Genomic DNA, 23,474 nt, shown 5'->3' with positions numbered 1-23,474 from the left:
GACTCTACGATGGCACCCATGGCTTTAGAGGAGCACCAATGTCACCATAGCAGCCAGCATTAACCTGTCACAGATGTACAAACAGTAAGCTATCATCTGCAGATGCACCAGCCTGCCCTGTATAGAACAGAAAATCACAGCTTTGCAGCTTATGCTCCATACTGACACATTACGTAAACCAGCATGTCACGTTAGAGCCATTTGTACATCACAGCTGTCTGAGGCTACTCAGTCGGTCGGCTTTTTCTCTCCATTTGTGGCCGCGTGTGAACGGCCATCTTATTTTAAACAGTTCTTCTGTTAAAGTGTCGCCTTTGCTGGAGCAGTGTGCACACTCTGTAGTGTTAATGGTAGGGGCTGCGTGTGTGAAAGGGCCTCTTTAAATGGCAGGTGCATGCCCTGAAACTCTAGCTGAGGAAACTGACAAACTGCCACCCCACACTGGTGTGTCTCGCTGCATCATGTGCGCTCTTTGTCCCTCCCAGTCTGTGATAATAATATCCAGCATGTAGGTTTCATGTTCTTCGAAGACTGTGCAGCATCAATACGTAAAGCAGAGCCAGGCTGCGCTGCCTGCTGCTCTGAGCCCGCTCTGCAGGAGGAAATGGGCCTCATTTCTCTTTAAAGGCTCCGTCTCAGACATCACTGTTCGAGTGTATTTTCAGAAACTAGCAGAAAGAAATTCAGACAGCGGGGAATGGGATGATTGAGGGCTGATATTTTTCATAGTCTCTCACTCTAAAATGCATCCAATTGTCCTGCCCGCACTCAGAGGCAGGCATGGAAAATAGATTCTCACTCAGACTGTTGCCTCAACCAGGCAAAATACGCTGTGAACAAAAGCCAGAGATGGTTTACCGTCAGCCTGCAGCAATCCGTGGCTATGACTACAACCCCCACAGAAGAACTGCAAGTGTGCAAAACATAAAACTGTACCACGAAAACATACCCAAAGTAACACCAGGTTTTTACTCATTTAAGAAGGTAGTGTGGTTATTGATCTTAATGTTCAGGGGCAACTCCACAGCTATGACACATCAAAGTATGTTTGGAGGTGTTGTGGAGGAATACTGTATGTGTGAAAGGTAGTACAAAGCCCTTTGTGGCTCTACGGGGAGCTGCAGTAAGTCTGATGCATGGCCCGGAGTGATGTCACCTGAGTCAGTGTCAGCAGGGTCTGAAGGGCTTGACCATGAGGAAAAAATCTGGGGGTGTGGAGTTGGAACACAGTTGGCTCTGCAGGCCACTCCTCGTCTGTGCTCGAGGCTAGCTTATTCAGGCTACATTAGCTGCTGCATTGTGGGTAATGTAGGTGTCAGGTGTTTACGAGAAAGAAGAACGCATGCTACATAGACAACGACATGTGGGGTTCTGCAACATCGATATTGCTACTTATTTTTTGTAAGTGTTCATTGTGGGTCCAACAAAGTTAAAGACAACCTACAGAACTAAGAACAATGCTGGTGTTCGCAGCTGTTCAAAACAACACCCGCCTCATTTAGCACAGCTGAAAATGACTGATGGAAACAGATGGCACTGACCCTGGAACTGAGGTACAGAACACTTACTGAAAAATGCATCCTCCTTGGGAATGTCCATAACTCTGCTCTTGTCTCCTACGTCTACTGTTGGTGTGGCAGCAGACTACAGTAGGATTGCAGTTTAACTCTTTAACAGATTTACGCTTTAATACGACATGAAAGCAGTGGAAAGCTGCAGTAAAGGCTCTCTTAACTCCACTGAGGAGCTGTGTAAGGTGCAATAAAACAGGAATGAACTACAATCTGCATGTGCCCCCCCCTCCCTCCCCTCCCCCTCTCCGGGGTTACTGGTCTCTGAGTGACAGCTTGCATTGCCAGGCCTAGCTCTGCCTCACATGGCCTATGAGGGGTCAGCGAGGCTAGCTGTCTGTCGGTGACAGATGGCAGCGTGTAGGTCTTGCCAGCTAGTCTCGCTTGACGGGCAGTTAAACCTGCTCTAGGCCACTCGGTTCCATCTGAATACAGCGGGTCAGCGGGGGCCACTGAATCAGTACTGGTTATCAGCTGCGAGCTGCTGTGCTGGCTTGGATTAAGTAAATCAGAATCCCAGTCACTTAACGAATGTCTTTGGAAGGTCAGGTCTGCTGCACTTGTCAGGAACAAGTCGTGCTTAATGCTCACTTTGCACCACTTCAAGGATGTTGTGTTTCCAATCACTGAGATCGAAAGAACCAAAAGAACTACAAAACTACTGTAAGAAACTACAAAACTAGAAACTACCACCTGGTTTAATTCTATGATGTCATCAACATCTCAATTATTATTATTGCAAGTACATCTCTGATGCTGATGAATTTCATCCATACAGTTTTTTTTGCAGGCAGAGGGTGAACGACACCCCAGATTAAAGCCTTGTTTTCAGTTGTTTCGAGTGGTTTTACTGTAGTAAGCTGTTAATCCACATACCCTCACCTAAGAACCAGACGAGCATCTATTTCCAGTAACAGGCTGAGGAAGCGGAGGCAGTGAGACAGACAAACAGAATAAACCAATTTATTGACAGCTGGGGGTATCAGACGACCATGGGTAGGTGCAAGTGAGGCTGCAGTCCTGGGTTAGAATGGCATGTCATTACCTGTGCAAACACCTCAGGACCTGCCAGGGAGCCACTCTGTTTTCATACAAAGGAAAACAAACATGGCTTAAATAAAACACTGCTCACAACATGACCCTTTGTGCAGCAAATGTGTGAGTCACGTACAAGCTCTGTAAGCTGGGTCGTCAGTGGATAACTCTTTTCCAAAACAATGTGGCTCTGTAGCTGGGAGGTATGCACAGATACAGCGATCACTCCACCTGATAAAAGAACAATATTGTTATCATCAACATAGACCTTTTGTCATCATCGCCTCTTCACTGAAAAGCCTTAAGTACCTCCAAAAGATATTGATAAAAACTCAGTCACACTGCCTGTCAAATTGGTACATTTCTTTTTTAATTTTTTCTCAGCTGATAGAGACAGACAACCATTCACAGTATTCTGTTCAATGTGTTGGCCCTGTGATTGAGTGGCAACCAGTCCAGGGTGTACCCCACCTCTCGCCCAGTGTCAGCTGGGATTGGATCCAGTATAGTCAATGGATGGATGGATGGATGGATGGATGGCTGACTGACTGAACTGGGTATATGTAACATATTGTGTGTGCTGCTCTTTTAGAGATACTACTCCATGGAACAACTCGTCCATGTCATGTTTAGAGTGTTCACACAGTTTATTTATTTATATAGAAAGAGTTTTGCACCATCACATCCTGTCTCATAACCGTCTGTAAACCGTGCACTTTATACACCAACAGAGGAATAAACGAGTGGATGCAGCCAATGATCCCTCTGGTTTGGACCCTCCAGCGCTCCGTTTACAACATGTCATGGTTTTAAATATTAAGGTATAAAGACCAGGCCATAGCACAGATCATGGTATATGCTCATCAACAAGAAACAAGAAATGGCAGAAGCAGAATGCCAAAGACGTGTGAGGAAGCTCCTGCACAGGCCTGTGTTTAGTCAGCAGGTTATTACAGCTGTGAAGCCCAGCCATTGGAGACCAAACGCCAACATATATTTCTGTTTGTCTGCCTCCATCACCTAGGGCTAATCTGTATTTCACTTCCTGTCTCTGATCCTTCCACTCTAACGGACTGAACTGGTTTCATGCTTCAGGGTTAACCAGGGACGAGCCCTTTGCAAGACGTGTGGCTTCTTATAGGACACACTGGAGGAGAAGTGTCTGGAATATTTGTGGTGTGCTTTGAGAACGGGGGCACTCTCTGGAAGAGGCAAAGCACACAAGCTAATTTCTAGGCAAACTGCTGCTCTGCATCAACACAAAGACGTCTTTCTTCTCCTCTTTCATACAACAGCCTTGTGGGAGCATCGCAGTTTTCCACACATCTGCATCAATAAAAAAACCAAAAAAAAAAAAAAGATGAGGAGCCATGTTTTCTTAAAGCTTTGGGCAATTCAAGAGAGCGTTAGAGACACCCTGTCAGCTTTCTCCTAGACCCGCAGAAGAAGTCAACACTCTGTGATGGTGTTCATGTTGTTTTGTCTTCCTCCTGAGGTCACGAAAAACATTTTGTATGTGTGAAACAATTCAAGGAGTCAGTGTGAAATTAAAGACACGGTTGGGGGGGAAAGGGGCCTCTGCAAGGCACAAACAAATTGGGTGTGTTGTTTGTCTCCTGGCCTCAAGAGCTGTGATTCAAAGTCAGTAATTGCTCAGTGTGGAGCTACTCCCAAACACAAGAGCAAGCTGAGCTACATGCCACCATCAGCACAGTAACCCACAAAACAAAACAACAGCACAGACAACAAAACGCTTCTCTGATATGCCTGTTCCTCATCTGCCAACAAGTTTATCCGTCTATCACAATATCTATCGTAATATCACAGTAGCAAATGATCTGCTGTTATATGTGAAATGACTTGGTTCATGGATTCTGCTGCCATGTGGTGCCAAAATGAGAATCGTGCACGAGAGTTTACAGGTTACGTCTGTGATAACACGCATACACTGGGTGACATAAGAGCTACAGTGCCGAGTTATGGTATCATGAATGAAACAAACGAGCTGCGCTGAGGGCTCCGCTGTGAGGTAAACAAAGCCTTCCAATAAGGCTGACCTGACGTTAACACAGCTAGTCGCCAAAATGGGTGGCAGCAGCAGCATAGCTGTCACAGCAAAGCATCTCAGCTCGACCGGAGAACCAAATGAACAATGTCAGTGAGTCGGGCAGAAAGTCCTCCGAGCGTAAACAAACATGACCATCTCCATGGAGACCGGTAGCTTCTACTGGTCCTGTCCTGCATTGTACATTGTGCACTGCTGAGTGCAGTTCACAGGAAATCTGCTGGATTCTTCAGCAGTTCAAAACAGGAAGACTGTGCCGTTCTTCTGATGGAAATCAAGTTAAAGTGTTCAAACTTTCTGGCAATGGTCACTTCCGACATTATTATTGTCTCCTTGGTAAAATAAGACACTGGGGAGGGGGTGGGATGCAGAAAACAACAGGGTTCATGGGAAATGTGGTCAGACTGTGGGGAAGCAGTGACACCTTGATGTTTTATAAAGAGATGAGATGCAAATATTTCTGTGAATGAACAGCAAACTTTAGTAACAAACATCAAGCAACAACAGCCACCATCACTTACAAAATAATGACAGGTTATTGGAAAGTCATTATAGTGAGAGGACACGCTACACTCTAGGCCGTCTCGTCTTTAGAGAGTTCCGGATGTTTCACGTTGTCAGAAAACAAACTCTGCGTGACCTACGATGTGAACAGAAACAGAAACATTTCACAGCCCACTCACCACAGTAGTAAGTCTGTATGCACCACCAGTATGTTCACTCTGGACCGTGTACCATGGGCTCAGAGCCTGCAACAAAGAGAGGGGGGACACTCAGTCAGTCTTCACACAAACATTTTCCTCACTTAATGTGGACTTTTTATATTCCCTCATTTTTTGTTTTTGTTTATTATATTCCCAGTGTGTACATTGTCCCTATTTTTATATTTCATCTTGTTTGAAATACACTTTATTTTACACTTTTTAATGCGTATATCTCTGTCCGCTAGTTTATTATTTTATAGAAGTTCTATTTCAGCTGTTCTTTCACTTTTGCTTACTTGCTGCTGTAACACTGTGGATTCCCCCACCATGGGACTAATAGAGGAATATCTTATCTGAAAACAGAAATATTTTGGTGAACACCAATATGGCTGCATCTAAAGTGACCTTTGAGGTCACTTCATGTAATTAAAAAAGGACTGAAATCAGATGCTCAAATGTAACTCAAACAACGCAGGACGAGATCATTCAGTAGTTCTCACAGGACTCCAAAGGGAACTGGGAGGGTTATTCAGAGTAGTAAATGCATTTGAAACTTTCATTTTGCAGAACCTTGAGGGAATGTCAACAGTACAGAGGCTGTCATACTATAGTAGCAAAGAGCTTTGCCCATATTTTTACACATTAACTATTTTTAACTGAATTTGAGGAAATGTAATAACTGCATGAAGTTCTTTCTTTCGGGCATGGTGTGTTTGACTTCACGAGGAACTTGGTGACGCCTAATTTTGAGTCACCTTTTTCAAAGTTAAAATACTCCAAAGCCATTGGAGCCTATTGGAGGTTTGTTGCCATTCTTTCTTATGCGATAGTAAACTGAATATACTTGGGACATGGACTGCTGGCTGAACAAACAAACTATTGGGCGACATCATCTTAGACTTAAGTAAATTGTGATTGGCATCTTTCACTTTCTCTGACATTTTAAAGATCTTGGCCCATTAGTCAAAAACTGTCCAAAATATTGCAGCCCAAATGTGCATGTGCGCACAAAGCAATACAGATTCCTGCTAGTGTTCTCATTCCATTCACTGGTGGTCTGTGGTGGCAACGTGTCACTAAAGGTGACAAAACTCCAGTACTGGGCTAAGCGGTGGTTGGATCCCTGGCTCCTCCGGTCTGCCGAATGCTCCCAAAGTTGATGTGTCAATGGGTTGAATTGTAGTGTTAAAGAGCCCAGAGTGGTCGAAAAAAAGACTAGAGGGGTTTTATAGAAGTACTCTTCATACACCTTGATAAAAATCATTGTCTGGGTATGAAATGAGCTATGTTGGGAAATAAAATTTTATCATAACATGAAGCTCTTCTCCAGCAAAGGCAGGGGAGAAAATGGCAACAGATGAAAACAATGCTGCTTATAAAACAAGCTCTGAAAATGTTTTAGGAGGAATAAAATGCATTAGCTGATACACTGAACACCACACAGCTGGTGAAGAAGGCCCAGCAGCGGCTGTATTTCCTGAGGAGGCTGAGGAGGTTTGGCATGTCGTCAAAAATCCTCACCAACTTCTACAGCTGCGTTGTTGAGTCCATCTTAGCCGGCTGCATCACCGTGTGGTACGGCAGCACCACCATCATGGACCGTAAACGCCTGCAGAGAGTGGTGAAGACTGCGTCCAAGATCACCAGGACTCCCCTGCCCTCTCTGCAGAGCATCTACAGACACAGAGTCCACCGGAGGGCTGCCTCCATCATCAAGGACCCCACCCACCCCCAACACAAACTGTTCACTCTCCTCCCCTCAGGCCGGAGGTACAGGAGTCTGAAATGCAGGACGTCCAGACTCAGGAACTCCTTCTTTAGTTCATATTTATATGTTTTTATATTTTATTCTATCCTCTTCTTTTCCACTCTTTGGCATTCAGTGCGGATGGCAAAGTAAGATTTTCATTGTACAGGGAAACCCGTTTCTGCACTGTACACATGACAATAAACGCTTTGAATCTTGAAATCTTGAAAAAAAAAAACACTTGGCATTAGCTGCTTTGGCTAACAACAAAACTCCACCAGGAACCTTTAAATCAGATTTCAATGTCTGTCACTTACTCGGCTCAGCACCTGGAACTAGATATTTTCAGCATCTGTACGTACATTGTTAAAAATCATCAAAATGCAAATTAATCCCTGGCTAATGGCATGAAAGTAAAACAGCAAACAGCGTAAGCCAGCAGCACACGGGGAGTGAATGGTCTACCCATGTGACTGACACTCATTCAGAAGTCTGAACAATGGTTCACCTCTTCAGTGCGAGGACAGAGGGAGACAGCAGCACACCACCAGAGCGTGGTGACTGCCAACATTTACAGCGGGTGGTCATCACAAAAGTATCACCTGTGTAATGTACAGCTGCACAAAGACCCTGCAATCAACATTTCCTTTGTGAAGCTGATGGTGTTCCATTTTTGGTGATACTGTGATTCAAGTCTGTGGTAATTATGGAGGCTGCAGTGCAGACTGAGGTGGCGTTGGAGAGCTGCTGGGTTGCGTAATACTCTGAAGTGTACTGGAAATCACTGAACATTACATTTCTCTTCTCCTTTCCGTCTCCTGGCTCACTGCTTCCTTCCCTATTTTCCCTGACCTTGATTCCCTCTGTGCCTCCGTCCTTTTAGTCATCCTTTCCCTTGATTGCTCTGTCTTTCCCTTCCTCCTGCCTCTACAGTGTTGGTGAGTCTGTGGCAGATGCCGCAGAGCATAGGGAGAGATAATGTTACCACAAAGAAAGCAGGAGGAGTTGGGTGTGGCCAGAGAAACGCTGGAATGTTGAAGGTTGCAGAGGGCTTGCTGGAGGATACGGCCTGGTATGGCAGGAATGAAGTTTGTAAGCAGAGCAAGGCTGTCAAAGGTGCTTATCTCTTGGATCGAACATGAAATACAAACACCTGTGTATTTATGTCTGCCCTCATCAGAAACCCTTTTAACTGGAAAAGATGAACACCAACATGTTCTTATACACGGCAGCACCCAAGGGGAGAAGCTGAGGGTGGGCTTGCCACAGAAATTTCACATAACATGTTGACTGAACTACGGGCTAACAGAAACAACCCTCTAACCCTGCTGCTGCTAAATAAAGGGGAGAATCAAAGGGAAGCCCAGATGCACTGCAGTTCTTAAAAGAACGCACTGGATGGATGTTAGGGGAATGGCCTTAAATAAAATATGATTTTTCCCAGACAAAAGCACCAATTCAACTAAGTGATCAGGCAGGACACCTCAGCTTGGCACAGTTGGCACTTCACTTTGACTTATTGGGATTAGAGAACTGGAACACCAGCCAGATTTCTCTTCACCCAGCACAGCTCATTTCAGTATTGACATTGGAGCTGTTCCAACATGAAAGTAGTCAGTTTTTTTAGTTTGTTTATCAGGTGGGGGGGTATCCATGGTGTATGTTACAACAAGTACAACAACACTGAACACAAGCCCTGTATCAGTCAGGCTCTCGTTCTCAAAACACAGTTTACAGCACAGATGGGATCAGAAATGGTTGCAGCTTTATACTTTATAGTCTCAGCCAATAGTGATCAATCAAAAAATGCCTTGTTAATCCCAGACACTGATCCTAGATCAGCTTGAGACAACCCCCTTAACCTTGAAAAAAAAAAGCACAATCCTTTGCTATAAGCGTCAACATTCACAAGCATATGTTAAGCCTAAGACTAACTCAACTTCTATATTACTGTCTGTACATCATTTACAAAATGATGAAAACCATGTTTTTCACGTGGGCCTCTGGCTTGATATGCACATATTCCATCTGGCCCCGAAATGGTATATAGAGTCTAAGCCCTCAAGGTTGGGGAAGTCACTCCAACAGATGCAGAGGTGGTCTGACAAAATCCACCCACCAACATGGCCTATCTAGCTTTAATACGCTGTATTTACTGTTGTGTCCTTTGTTGCTGTTTGTTGTCAGATTGGTAAGGAGCCAACAGGAAGTCAGCTGGCTTGGCTGGAGGAAGTCTCTAATTCGTACAATCTAAGCAACCAGAGCAGTCTGTCTAGGGGGGGAAATGCAGATGCTGGCCATGGTACAGGGCCCAAACTGTCAATGGACTGAATGGTGGTGCCATCTTGGAACGCATTAGCAAATTTCCTTAATTGACCCATTACTGTGGCCATAGCTTGCTATGCTAACATTAGCAAGTCGACCTTTGACAGCCCGACCAGCTTGTGGGTGCAGAGCCCCAGTATAAAGCAAGAAACAGAGCATGCAAACTCGCTGCCCCAAGATCACACTCATTATGTTCTTATCACAGGTCAGTGTCAGCCCGGCCCACAGTGAATGAATTCATTTCAGCTTTAGGGGGACACAGTGTGCATCAGCCAACCAGTGGATGAAGCAGCTCAAGCACAGGTTGCCTCTGTCTAGTGAGTAGGTATTGAGCAGAGGGGCAGGCGGTGCTGGTCTTTATGATCCTAACTGAACTGAACTGCTGTGTTTACACTAGGGTCCCCTTTTTGAACATCAGTACCGTTAAGAAACCAGATCATGTGTGAAAACATGAGTGGATGCTTTAAGAAACACAGACACTGCAGTCATAGTAACCAACCTGTTCGGGTTTATATTGTTTTCAGACATATTATGTTCACACTACGTGTTGACTGTTAGCATTGATAAAAATCCAAGGCAAACATGGTGTCACATGACACACCAGTGTTTCCCACAGATTAAGTGTTGATGCAGTTCACCAATGGCCTAACTACAAAATCAACTAGAGCGTTGGATCCATCAAATAAAGCAAAGCAGTTACCTGTGTTGAACTGGTTTATTTTTTTAAAGATAAAAATATACTGCATGAGGGCACATTCTCCTTTCCTGTTCAACTTTGTAGTAGAAAAATGTGAGCATTTAGCCATACATATTTCAACCAAAACCATTTTAAGAGGACTGAACCAAACTGTAGAAGTTGATCTCAGGACATCAATTATTGGCTTGAACAGTCCATATTTTATGTCTGACATATTACAGCCACAGCTAGAATACAAGACTTGTGTCAAAAAAGGTTTTGTTTGTGCGTTTAGTTGCTCCACAACATTCACTTTGAAAGCAGTGTTACAATTTGGTCAACATTACTTCTTGTTCATGAGTGAGGATCTGGATCTTCTCCAAAACTCTGTGGGTTCTTCCTTGGCCCACATTACACATACACCCTTCCACCCAGTTTCATGAGAATCTGGTGGTAGTTTTTCTTGTAATCTTTCTGGAAGACAAACAGCCCTGAACATGACCTCCTTGATGAGGGTAAGCATAAGCGCACTGCAACTATAACATCACAACTTCCTAAACACATAAAATCACTGCCCTCTCATATGTATTGTAGCTCATGGACCACTGGCCTTTCACACAACAACAATACCACATCAAAAACACGGGCCATATCGCTAAGTACATGTTAACATCACAAATCCGAGATGAGATCAGTGGACTTTTAATACTGGCCAACCCCAGAGCCATATGGAACAAGCTCAACCAAAGCCTGGATCCTTCAGATTTAACCCTGCGTTCCAGATAAACACGCCAACCTCTGAAGCGCTGCTGAGCCCCGGCTATCCCTGATAATAATGAAATACATCAGAGCACTGCAAGGGTCCCATGACATTTAGCTCGAGTTAAATACACCTCGGCTCTCTCTCTCTGTCATGAGGTAAACAACCAGCGCCTCATCAGAGGGCAGAAAGCCATCGCTAAGAGTCTTTGCTCTTAGCGATGTTTTATTTTGGAAAATCCTATTGCAGGAATGCTGAGCTATGCGAGATGGCATGATCACTATGTGGCACTGATAATTAGTTAATTGGTGTATCATTGACATCAGCTGTGCACATTTCCCATGGTCTGTCCAATCACATCTACCTTAACTGTGCCACTCCTGCTCCCAGCAGGCCCTGTCCACAGCTCACATTTTCACTGGCAACGCAGGAAAATCACAGGTGGAATCAATAACATTAAGGACAGCTGAATTCCATTTGGTGAGCCAGTTCTAATATTTATACCTGCGTTTTTTCTGCTTTGAGAAGTCAAAATGTCTGTGAAAAGGTTCTATAGACATGTAGACATGCAGGTTATGCTGAATATTTTAACTCTAGTTTTATTTATTTCATCATCTTTGTACTCTACCCGCGCACCATGCTTCCTGGAAAGCTGGACATGCTTAGCAATACCATCTCTTTGAAGTTATTCATTAAAGCAGAGACAGATAAGGGGGAAAAAACACAGTCAGCAGGAACAGAGGCAGCAGACATGCACTGATAACAGGTATGAATCGACACTCTTCCACTGCACAGGCACAATCACTAATCTGAACACAGGACCCCTTTTAGAAGGCTACCCAAGGCATTGATTTTACACAACTTGTGCTTCTGGCGTCGACTTGGAAAAATCTTGCGTTTAAGCAACCAGTCAGTTGCAAATTTGCATCCTCACAACAAATGTGATTCTATTGAGGGCAGAGCGCTGCATCTTCATGATGCTGCGTGATGATGGAAATGATAATGTCTTTGGTTTATAGCTCTGTATGGCCAGCTACTCCACCTATTCAGTCAAGGTGTGGAACATTTCCATTCTCACGGACTCTGATCCATCCACAAGAAAGACCCACTGCAGTACAGTTTCATATCATTCTAACACAGAAACACCTGAGGGAACATCTGCCGTGGAGGACAGGTCAGCATTTCCGAGCAGACCTCACCAAACAATGAGACAGGGTTAATGCAGCTATTAAGTTCAAGGATCCTGCAGGCAGTGTTCAGTTTGACTATGTCCATCCATCCATGTTAAGCCACTTAACAACGGTCACACAGGCATGGATTTTACTTCAAACCATGTCTACCTCACCAAAGTAATAAACTTCAATGAGAGGCAGCCATAGTTAGCAGCTAGCTAGTTCGTTAGTTAGCTGCTTAAGTATTTTCTTGGATGAGCAACAATACTTGTTGGTGTTTAAATCACAGAGTACATTAAAAATGACAGTAATGTATTATAACAGGAGTGATATTAACATCTCTGCAATGTATCAAATTAAAATTTGCTGCTACACTTCTATTGGTCAAGACTGGTATCATTGTCAGATTTCAGTCCCAGCACACACCCACAGTGACACTCCTGACAGAACCAAACATGCATGACAAAAACAGAACTGCAGTGGGCTGCAGTCAGCCAGAGTCAGCAGTCTGCAGCCAGTTCAGCAGTTCACGCTACACGATCAAATCTGCACCCCGAGTGCAGCTGCGGCGTGGCGTTCATGTGTTGGCGGGTTGACCCTGTCCTGGAAGCCACAGAATGCCCACTGTCCCTTTCTTTCCTTTCTGGCAACTCAGGGACACCAGCTGTACTGGGGCGTTTCCATCAGCCAGCAGGCGAAGTGAGCATTCTCATCCCAGTTTACCATCAAACATGATTCAAACTAATTCAGTGAGACAAACTTGTGTAAAGGAGTTGACCATTTTTAACAAGAAATGAACACGTGCAGATTTGGCTCTAATCTTTGGGGCAGTGCTTAAAGAAGTCTGGAGAACTACTCCCTCATTATTAAACATACATGAACCGTGAGTAACAGTAGTAACATGAGCATAATAAACATAATTATAATTATTTTTAGTACTGCAGCAGGAAACAGCAATTGCATGAATGTATCAGCGGAGTAACAGTGAGAGGTGTCAGGTTCCAATGGCCACGCTACACCAGCCTGAATATGATTGGACGTGATTAGTCAGCTGAGAGCCACACAGCTGTGAATGAGCTGGTGATTGTGTAGAATGAATAAAACAGCTGATGCCAGCCAGTTAATACAAGGGCAACTTCAGTGCACCGCCTGATCTGACGCTATGCTTCATGGTAATTCACATAGTAAAAGATATTTATTATTTCGAAGTTGATATAAAAATAAAATGTTGGAATGGGATTTTTAAAAACTACTTACTGAACAAAACAATAGTTTAATTTTGGGCAAACAGCCAAGTTTTCAGCAAACTGTAATGAAATACATGATGATCCAGCACAGCTAATTTGTATGATCAACTAAAGTGATCGGGGACTTTCCAAGAGGTTGGGACAGAAGCTGCAGGGTACAAATAATCACCTTCAGTCTGTCTGCTGCAGAGGGGAACAGGGGCTGCAGGCCTGTAAACTTCAAAGCCTTGTGGGTAAAGAGGGGGAGGGCCACTAAGCGCAGACGCATTCTTCACAATGTTGAACTTGACCCCTGGGGTTGCCACACACACCATGTGACTGCTGTCAACGGTGTGTGTGCACATGTGAGCAGTCCTGAGTGTATGCACTGTGTGTGTGTGTGTGTGTGTGTGTGTGTGTGTGTGTGTGTGTGTGTGTGTGTGTGTGTGTGTGTGTTTTGTTACATACTCCTATAACCCAGTTTGAGCTCTTAAATCTTCACAAATCATAAACCTGTTTGGAATTTCTTCACTGAAAAATGTTCTAAATATAAGGCAACTCTACACGCTGATCTGTATATTACGACTTACAGCATGCAGCACATTATTCCTGCTTTTATTAGAACAATTTGTCTACCTTTTCAACACCATCACAGTTGAGTAAGCTGTCCAGTGGCGTTTACATTTCCACTCAACTTTCTTACAAACCAGAACATAGGGAACAAAGTGCAATACTGGTTTATACACTGGGAGCATGAACCCAAACATGCACAACATGGAGACGCCACACAGGAGGGCCCCAGCCAGTGGGTGGCTTCAAACCAGCGGCCCTTTTGCTCTGACGTCTGATTTCTCCTTCCAGCAGCAGCCCAGAATATGATTACATAGAAACAGAGCCACATGTGCATCCATTGGTGCACACTGGCCATTAAGGGCCCCATACTTTGTAAGTGTACCTTTGATGCAAGTCATTAAAGCACCTTTTCCAAAACTCAAGTCCAAACAAATCTGAAATGACACACAATTACCATTATTAGTTACTTGGTCGTCTGTGGTGTAAAACCTGAAACACTTCCCCTCGCTGCTGCTCAGACGCTTTGGTGTCGTGACTCCAGACAGCTTTGCTCGCTAATGTCCTCCACTTTCGTAGCTAACAACACAACATTGCTGGCTTAGTTTACCCATAGGTCAAAGGTCACTGGGGCACATATTAGGTGAAGCGGATAGTGACAGTTTAGGCAGCCCCTGTTCGATCACATCCTAAACTACTTCAGACAGTCTCTGCTGCAGTTAGACTGTAAGCTACAATTTAAATTTTAACACATCGTAACAGTTAGAACATGAGCTTTTTTCTTCACATGATTCAACGAATGTCAGAACTTGGAATATGAAGCGAACACCCTCGTTAGTCCCCCCCCTAGTAATTAATATTCATCAGCAAAGCACTCTGACTGGCTAAGCTCAGCGTGCTGCCATGTACGCACTGTCACTGCTGTTTCAGCATGGGCACTTCCATGGTAGCATGTGACAGATGAGAGCTGTGTGGAGGCCATGCCAGACCACACACCAAACAGCACCACAGACACTTGGGCTGCCGGTGACCAGTCCACCACCCACTTGGGTGAGTGCTTCCTCATCAGGTGGAGACCCCTCTGACCTTCGCATTGACCGCCAATTCTTGTCTCATAGGCTGGCTGTGTGAGCCCGAGGCTTAAGCAGAGTGTATGCAAGATAATGGAAACCACCACCATGTTGGATGATTAGCGTCAGAGGCGGGGGCCATGTACATGCTATCCACGCCAGCCATTCAGCTTTAAGGAAGGCAGCAGGCTGGCCTTCCAGACAGATCACCCCACAGGAGTGTTATTTTCTTGATTGGCTTGTAAAGCTGGGAAGTTGTATGGCAGTGGTAAACCAGTTCACTTCTTCAGCATTTATTTTACACCCTCAAGTTTATAACACTAACACAATGTACATACATTTCCACAAAATGGGACCTTTAAGGTAGCAGTGCTAACCACTGCACCACCACGCCACACTAGCTCACATTTTACATATGATGCTGTCTTAGATAATGACACGTGTCCATCTAGGCTGATAAAGACAAACTAAAATGTGACGAATGACCTCTGTATGACACTGCTGATAGCTGCAAACCGTAGCTGCTTTAAAGTCAGAGCTCCAAATCCTAGAGATCTTGATTCAGAGCTTTTAAAGCTGTAGCTTAAAAATTTAACTAGATGAGCTAAAAGTTTAACTGAGCGATTCCAACTATCTCAACACAAAATTAAAACTTGAGGCTTTGACCTATTTCAAACTAGTGAAGCCGTCAATGTTGTTATTAATACCGCAGCATTTGAAAAATATCCTCCTGATCAGTCCACACAAAATGATGTTAAGCAAGAATGGGTCAGCAGTGTACTGCATTGGATTACATGTTTCTGGGTTAATAGTATGTTTACTACTCTCCTTCACCATTACAACACACACTATTGTATTTCTACACCAACAACATTATGCTGACAAACTATATGAAGCTGAGGCTCACATATTATAATTTATATTAAGTATTTTTTGTTTCTCCATCTCACATCAGGCCATCAAGACATTTTCACTCAGTACATTTCTTTGTCCATTTTGTCTTTCCCTTCTCAATTCACACAGTGACGAGCACTGGTTACATAACTGTACTACTCCACCACTCTCCCCCTCTCTCTCTGATTTAATAAGGCCAACTAATCAATGTGTCCTGTGTAGATAACATGACTCAGCTGCCTGCTCTGTAAAGAACCATATCTTGTGTCCTGTGCTCAACATAGGCTCTGGGAATGAGCAACATTGAGGACAAATAAGCAAATCCAGTATATCCTAAAAGCATTCACATTTATATTCCTTCTGGACACAGCTTAACTGCACTACAGAAGATTTTAATGTACACGTCTTTCTGTCTTCCCAGTCTAAATTAACAAGGGAAGCTGCAAAAAAACGAGGCACTTAACAGACAGAGACACCACAGATTTCTCTCACTGCCCCATCTCTCTGGCGTCTGGTACAGTAGTCATTACCAGAAACCTTGCTTGCAGCACAGACAGTGAAAATGGGCCAATGTGAGGACGGTCGACGAGCTTGTTGGTTACAAAAAGGTGAACATGGTCATCAGCTTCATGAGCCTAAATGTTACTAAGCTTTTCACTACTTACACTTAGAATTTGGTGCATACTAGCTTGGTACACTTATCCTTCAAAATACTGTGGCAACATGAACAGAAATCCAAAAGTAGCAGAACAATGCATTGCCAGTTAATGACACAAGGTCATCTGCTGCTTACATAATCCTACTGCTGTAATAGATGAAAGGTTAGGAACTCCTTATGGCATAATGTAACATAATGCAGCAGCACCAAGAAGCGCAGCCTCCAAGATGACCACTGTGATACTTTCATCAAATAATCCAACTGTTTATGGAAAGAATTCCGACAGAGATCGACCTGTAAGTTCCTTCTTTGTTTAACCAGAAACAGTTGCTATATCGCACTCATCATAGCAGCAGACTTTCAATGACAAAAACAGTCATTTTACCCTACAGAACATGGGGGTTTCTGGTCTACAGCTGCCTCAACTGTTCTTCAATTTGTTTGTGCTATTGAGTGACATTGGTGTTTTGGTTTGAGTGAGTTTGGATCCAACACTATTTGTGGGTAACAGAATAACACAAAAAGCTAAATGATCATGGTAGCGATAGACCAGCAACTCCCATGTTTTGTGGGGTGAAGTAGTTGTTTTTGTTAATGGACTCCAGTGGCTTCAAAGAGAGTGACATAAGGTTTCTGGTTGGACATGGACCAATTCAAAACTTTTTGTACCTACCCATCATTATAAAACCAACAATTTGAAAGAATAGGTTTGAAAATACTGAGGTCATCCTTTAACAAAAGCTAGGGTTTTGTCAACACAGGAAAACATATTGAGTGACACTCGGAACGACTCGGTCCGTATGTCCTCGGTCTTGTCAAAGCAGGATCGAGGACATACAAAGGACCAAACAGACCTTAAAAGGCCAATGTGGTCTTTTTAAAAATGGTATTTTTCTCCATTCTAGCTGCCGTGTGCTGGAGTACTTCCGCTATGGCTAGCCAACAGAATTAAGTGACTTACTTAAAGGTTCCACAGTGGAGCCCAACAAGCTATATATGATCAACAAATTCGTTGCTCAGACCCTTCTTCTGACCAAACAACCCACAATACATGTGCAGTGTGTGACCCCGATCTTAATGTGGTTACACGGGACAACCGTTTTACACCCACACCGGATGTGGGCTGAGTAAAAAGACTGTTTCGATGGCACGGTAGAGAACAGAATTCCCAAACCCCCAAGTGTTCAATTCTTGAATGGTTGCCAACAGTGAATCAGAAAAAAACAACACTCAAAATATAATGATCTTGATACATACTGAAAACCCCATCAGACAACTAGTTTAAAAGGAAACGAAATGAAGGCGGTACAATAGGAAATATCTGGGGAAACCTACCCACTCCCTGTTCTGTTCTGTTCTGTTCTGTTCTGTTCTGTTCTGTTCACACACCAAGCTAAATGGGCCCTACAGTTGTACCTGAGACAATCTGAACCTCCACCTCTTTTGTTAGCATGTAACAGCTACAAATTCCATACATCAGTGGCCACAGTGAATACCTGTTTCTGTGCGTTCGGCAGGTGTCCTTGCTTGACACAGCCAACCACAACCCATACATGGAAACAAAGACCAAACAAACTTCTTCCCTCTTGAATGCACCACAGAGCCAGCTGACTGCTGACATGCACATATGCTGTGCACCTGTGTGAGAGGAAATAACTGGACAGTAGTCAGTGATTCTGATCCAAAAAATCTGATCACATTAAAACACAAGTCCAATTTATGGGATACATTCAACATGCTCACCCAGCTAAATGCCAGATAATAAGGGCCAACTGAAGCCAGAGATGCCTGACAAACCACAGTATAAACAGACAGCCACTGAGCACAGATGTTGTGTTTTTGCATTTATGTTTAAAAAAAACACTAAGATATTGTTATCTGCTATAAACACCCAGTATCAATACTGGTGTAAGCTAAAAAGAATCCAGTACTGTTCAGCTCTACTACAAACCACAACACAATGCACACAGCCTTTTTCCTCTGGCAAGTGGCCATGGTATAAGTGTGATAATGCACTCCAAGGCCCTCCAATATATTAAATAATGGATTCAGCACCTCGAACTCATCAGGACACCTCTTCTGATATTATCATTTATGTAACCTACTTTTAAATATCTGCTGCTGTATTTGATCAGAACAAAACAACGCAGTCAGCAACGCACATTAGAACAGGATAATGGAAAATATTCAATGGAAATTAAGAGAGGTTGTGTGTTCAAAAACAATATTTTGATTTGAATTTCAACTTGCACCTAAAAACACTTTAACCCAATTAGCCTGTTATTCCTGCTCCTGACTAAACACAGTCAGAGCCTTTTCCTTATCTGGGACTGGTACATTGTGTCATTGAATTGAGCTTCACAAGGTTGGCAAGTGGCCCTCCTGGGTGTGTGTGGGTGTGTGTGTGTGTGTGTGTGTGTGTGTGTGTGTGTGTGTGTGTGTGTGTGTGTGTGGGTGTGTGTGTGTGTGTGTGTGTGTGTGTGTGTGTGTGTGTGCCCTTCCCCCACACCGCCCATGGCTTTGGAGCAACCAGCTGCAAAGCACCCAAGAAAGCTTTGAATGAGACTGAGAGCTGACAAACTTATAGATCATATGATAATAATCAATGCACTTTAACACACTCATGAATGCATTGTAGGATGCAGACAACCAGGGTTAAAGAGCACCATGATGTTAGAGTGTGGGAATAACCACAGGCCTGTGGGGCACAACACCTCTAACTGCTGACTACTGTACTACAGTACAACAGAACAACACTGCCCAGAGTGCACTTTGGGGGTTTTTGTTTTTTTTTTTAAACAATGTTTAATGCTTACTTTAACACTTCCACACTTATCAGAAGAGGTGCAAAGTGTGTTCAAACACTAAATAATTAAAGTGAGAAATAAGAGCATGAATATATTATTAGGAATGATCTCAAAGAACTAAACCCAAACTAGAAAACATTAAAGTTGACTGTAAAATAAAACTAACTCTAAGTGTTGCCCGGGCTAGCAGCTCCACATGCTAACATTAATGACCACTAAAGTGTTTCATTCAAAGCTAGCACGAGTAGCAGGAAGGAAGCGCGCGCTCACAAACAACCCGACCACATGCACCGTGCGCGCGCGCTACTCACGCGCTGAGGCTGCCCATCCCCCACCGGGGAGAAAATGTGAAAATAAAGGCAGAAAAGAGCGAAATAAGCCGCCCAAAGCTCGTGTTTACGGCCACGCGTGACTACCACACACGCCACTATCATTTATAACGGCAATAATCACGTAAAAAGACGACAAACACTCACCAAGAGCTCTAAATCACACAAGGGGGGTGTCTTCTCCTCTGTGCTCCTAATATGGAATCTCCTCCTCCTCCACCACCGTTGTTTTCTAGCGCTAATTAAACCTCAAAAAAGCGTTATAACGGCCCTCAGACGCGGCCCGGCGGTGCCAGGAGTCCCCAATGACCGATGTGTTTGGGATACACGGGCACATATGATGAGAAGTCCCCTTAAAGCGAGCAGGACGGACAGTGGGCTCCGGTTGTAGCTTTGCTCGCTAGTAGAGAAAAGAGCCAAACGGCGGAGCAGCAGCCAGCGGCTTCACTCTGAAGCACCCAGCGCCGCCGACCCGCCACGCGAAAATGAGCCCGGCCTGAGCTGCCGCTGCAGGAAGGAAGCGGCTCAGGCTCAGCGGCGGGGCTGCTGCTGCTGCTGCTGCTGCTGCTGCTGCTGCTGCAGTACGGAGGGACCGGGAGCTGCACGGGGTGGCGGAGAGTCTCCACAAACACCGCACACATGTGGAATTAAAGTCACATTTGCACCAAGTGGGTTTTTGCCAGAGCTCAGTGTTAGAGCAGCTACTTTTGTGCTGTAGCTGTAAGAAAGGAGGGAAACAGAAGAGGGAAGGCAGAGGCTACACTTCTGTTAGGCTACATTTGTTCTGAAGATAATAACTAGTGTAAAAGAAGAAGAACACAGTGTGGCGTATGGATTAGACAAATAGTCCCAACAACTGTAGTTTTTCTTTCTTTGGATTTGAAATATTTCCATTAGTGAATGGAAATACATTTAAATGAAGTTCCAGACTGAGGTCCATCAGACTGTGGAAAGCCCCCCCCCCACCCCCCACCAAAGCCTGGAATGATTTCTCAGCCATCTAATATGAGATGGAGAGCACAGCTTTTCATTGAAAACCCATAATCAGTTTCAGGGACGTTGCCAGGTTTGACTTGCATGTGAACTGCGCTGCGTTCCCACCAGTGGAAATCTGCACCAAAACTAGTATCTGTGTGGCGACGGAGGCCGACTGGGCTGGACGTGCCGGGGCAGCGTGTGCACAGCCTAAGCCTGTCTGCTTTCATGTGGTGTGAGTCTGTAATCCATTACCTGGAAGACTTAAGGCAAAGGGAGAGGACTAACAAATCAACTCTTCCACCCCCATAAAAACCAACAATGGCCGACAGCTGGGCACGAGACCAGAAACCCTATTCTATATAAAAAAACAACAACCAATATATAGACGGAAACAGCAAATAAACAACAGTTTGAGGATATGTGGGCTGTAGGCCAGAGGCAGACAGAACTGCAGGGACTTTGTTGCACCAGCCGCCATAATGGACCGACTGACTGATATTTATATAAAGAAAATACAGCGTTGGGTGCTCATGCTGGATTTACGCTGCCGTACGCTGCGGCCTAATGCTACAGTCATGGCTGTGCTGTAGCTGTAGAACCAAAACCCACAGCACAGGGCGAGACTCCAGGCCTCTGACTGATCAGTGTGTGTTTAGGCAAAGCAAAAACACCAATGACACAGATAAGCGTGACCAATGCACGTGAAAAATGGTAAATTGGACCCAAGAAGGCAGTAGCCATCAGTTGGACGGGGTGGGGGGTGGGGGGGGGGGGGGCATTGCTAGAGAGAGATGGATAAGACACATTCACACACATATTCTGCAGACATAAACAATGAATAGATAACTACTCATGCGTGCTTGTTTGCATTAACTGAAAGCAATTGCTCAACAACACACACACACACACACACACACACACACACACACACACACACCACAGTAACACCAGGCTGAGACAAGCACACACACACACAGAGATAGAAAGCCCTGAGGTGCTGTGGAGTGTGAGCTTTAGCTTTGTAACAGGAGAGTGGAGGATGGGTAATGACTCCTATACAAGGTGGGATGGGGGGGGGGGGCAATCAGTGTGCTTCCTCAGCCTGTGCATTTGAACATTACTATATATTTTTTCCCTGTGCTTGTTTTTGTGTCTTGTTTTGTTTTTTATTTGTTTGAGGACACGCAGCTATCCCATCAGTGGGGAGTAATTCTGGTGCTTCTGTGCAGCATCACTGCTGAATGATTGAAGAGGAAAACAGTGATGTAGGAACGGCTCCAGTGTGGCAAATTGTGGAGGGAAGCACCTCGGGGCGAAGCGGACCACTGTCAGGGTAATGACTTTCTGGGAAACCACAACACACCATCTATATGCAGCACTTTGCCTCAGTGTTTTCTTCTCCTCCCCACCTCCACTATCACTGCTAATGAGCCTGTGCTCTGATGAAGGCTCTTTGGAAAAATAGGACTTAATACTACAGCATATCTGGCACTCAAACAGGGCAGACTTTAAAATGTGGAATTACTCTTCAGCTACTGTCGTACAGAATAGAATAGAATAGAACAGAATAAAGGCCTCACAGTGAGAGAACGCTCAGTGTCCTTGGCTTGATTCTCCTGATGTAAAATGTGAGTTGCCCGAGCTCATCAGTGCACTAATTACAATGGTTTAATTACAATGGACATAAAGCTATTGCATTTAAAGGAACATTTGACTCTTTAGCCAAGAGTAAAATGAGAAGGCCGATGCCAGCTAATATCTGTATGTCTGTGAAACTGTGGGAAACAACAAGCCTGGCTCTGTGCCAAGATGTGACTGTAGCTCCTCCAAAGATCACTAGTTAGAAGGATGATAAAATGTAAATAAGTGCTAGATTTGATTGGCTAGACCACATGTGGAGGTGATCGGGTACACGCTGTGATCAGACCTCAGCCGGGTGTCAAAGACATCCGTTCAGTGCAACCACATTCTCAAGAAAACAACAACGTCATGAAAGTTAATAGGTCATCTAACTAAGGCAGCGGTAGCTAGCAAGTCTTTACTCGCTAAAGGCATGTAAGACGGAAGAACGACTGTGTATACCGAAGGCTGTGGCTTTTGCAGCTGGTTTGCATGCTGAAATCTGATCAGTGTGGATAGAATTGAGTTAAGTGAACGATTATTATAGTGCAAGTTGTAAATGCAAAGGCCCGTGGATCAGATGTCATTATCCAGATAATGTAGATCCACTTACAGAGCCGATCACATGTTTATGCCAGGTGGTAATGGGGCCTTGAATAAAGTCCCATTGGATTTAGCCAGGAGGTATTAGACGACAGCTCAGCAAAGACTAAGACTTCCTGTTTCTGTTGCACGTGTTTACCTGGAGCGGAGAGGCAGGATTTACAACCCGAGATGCTGAAATTCCCCTCTGGAAACAGTGCTGATGAGTTTCTCTTCTGCTACCTTATGCACGCAAGGCAAAGTAGTGAAACCTGCCTTGACAAATAAGTGAGTGCGCATTCATAATAAAGGATGAATGAAGTCCTCGGATTGTACAATATACATAAAAGCTGTCTCCCTGTAATAATAGGCATAGGCAGGCATGGTGGTCTGCCACTTATACTACAGTACTTACCAACCAGCAGCTACAGTAAAACATGAAAAAAAAGAAAGAGCCATAATTCACGACCAGCTAAGGAAACAATTTCTTAAACTGAAAAATATTTAAGCAACCCTTTAAATAATTTTGGAGAGAATTCCACGGTGTCAAGCCAACCACTGGGGTCGACTTTATTAAAGTGACCCTCGTGTACTGACGCTTTTCTCCATGTCAGTTTATCATGTCCACGAATCTAAAACTGTCTTTTGTTCAAATTTAAGGATAGTTTATGTCATTAAGTTAAGT

The 23,474-nt window shown here is 44.2% G+C and overlaps 1 protein-coding gene across 1 annotated transcript in view; it reads right to left on the bottom strand.

Annotated features, from left to right (window-relative positions):
* Positions 1-20,007, bottom strand: part of tbl1xr1a (TBL1X/Y related 1a) — a 30,857-nt gene extending 10,850 nt beyond the window's left edge. Inside the window, exons 1-2 of the mRNA XM_070831996.1 lie at positions 19,757-20,007; positions 5,355-5,420 (exon numbers count right to left, since the gene is read on the bottom strand). The gene's annotated coding sequence lies outside the window, so the exon portion shown is untranslated. The remainder of the gene's footprint in view (positions 1-5,354; positions 5,421-19,756) is intronic.
* Positions 20,008-23,474: the final 3,467 nt, after the last annotated feature.

This window comes from Pempheris klunzingeri, chromosome 6 (assembly GCF_042242105.1).
Source record: "Pempheris klunzingeri isolate RE-2024b chromosome 6, fPemKlu1.hap1, whole genome shotgun sequence".
Classification (NCBI taxonomy): Eukaryota; Metazoa; Chordata; class Actinopteri; order Acropomatiformes; family Pempheridae; genus Pempheris; species Pempheris klunzingeri.
The sequence above is the reverse complement of the archived record's forward strand: the minus strand, read 5'-3'. Positions and strand labels throughout refer to the sequence as shown.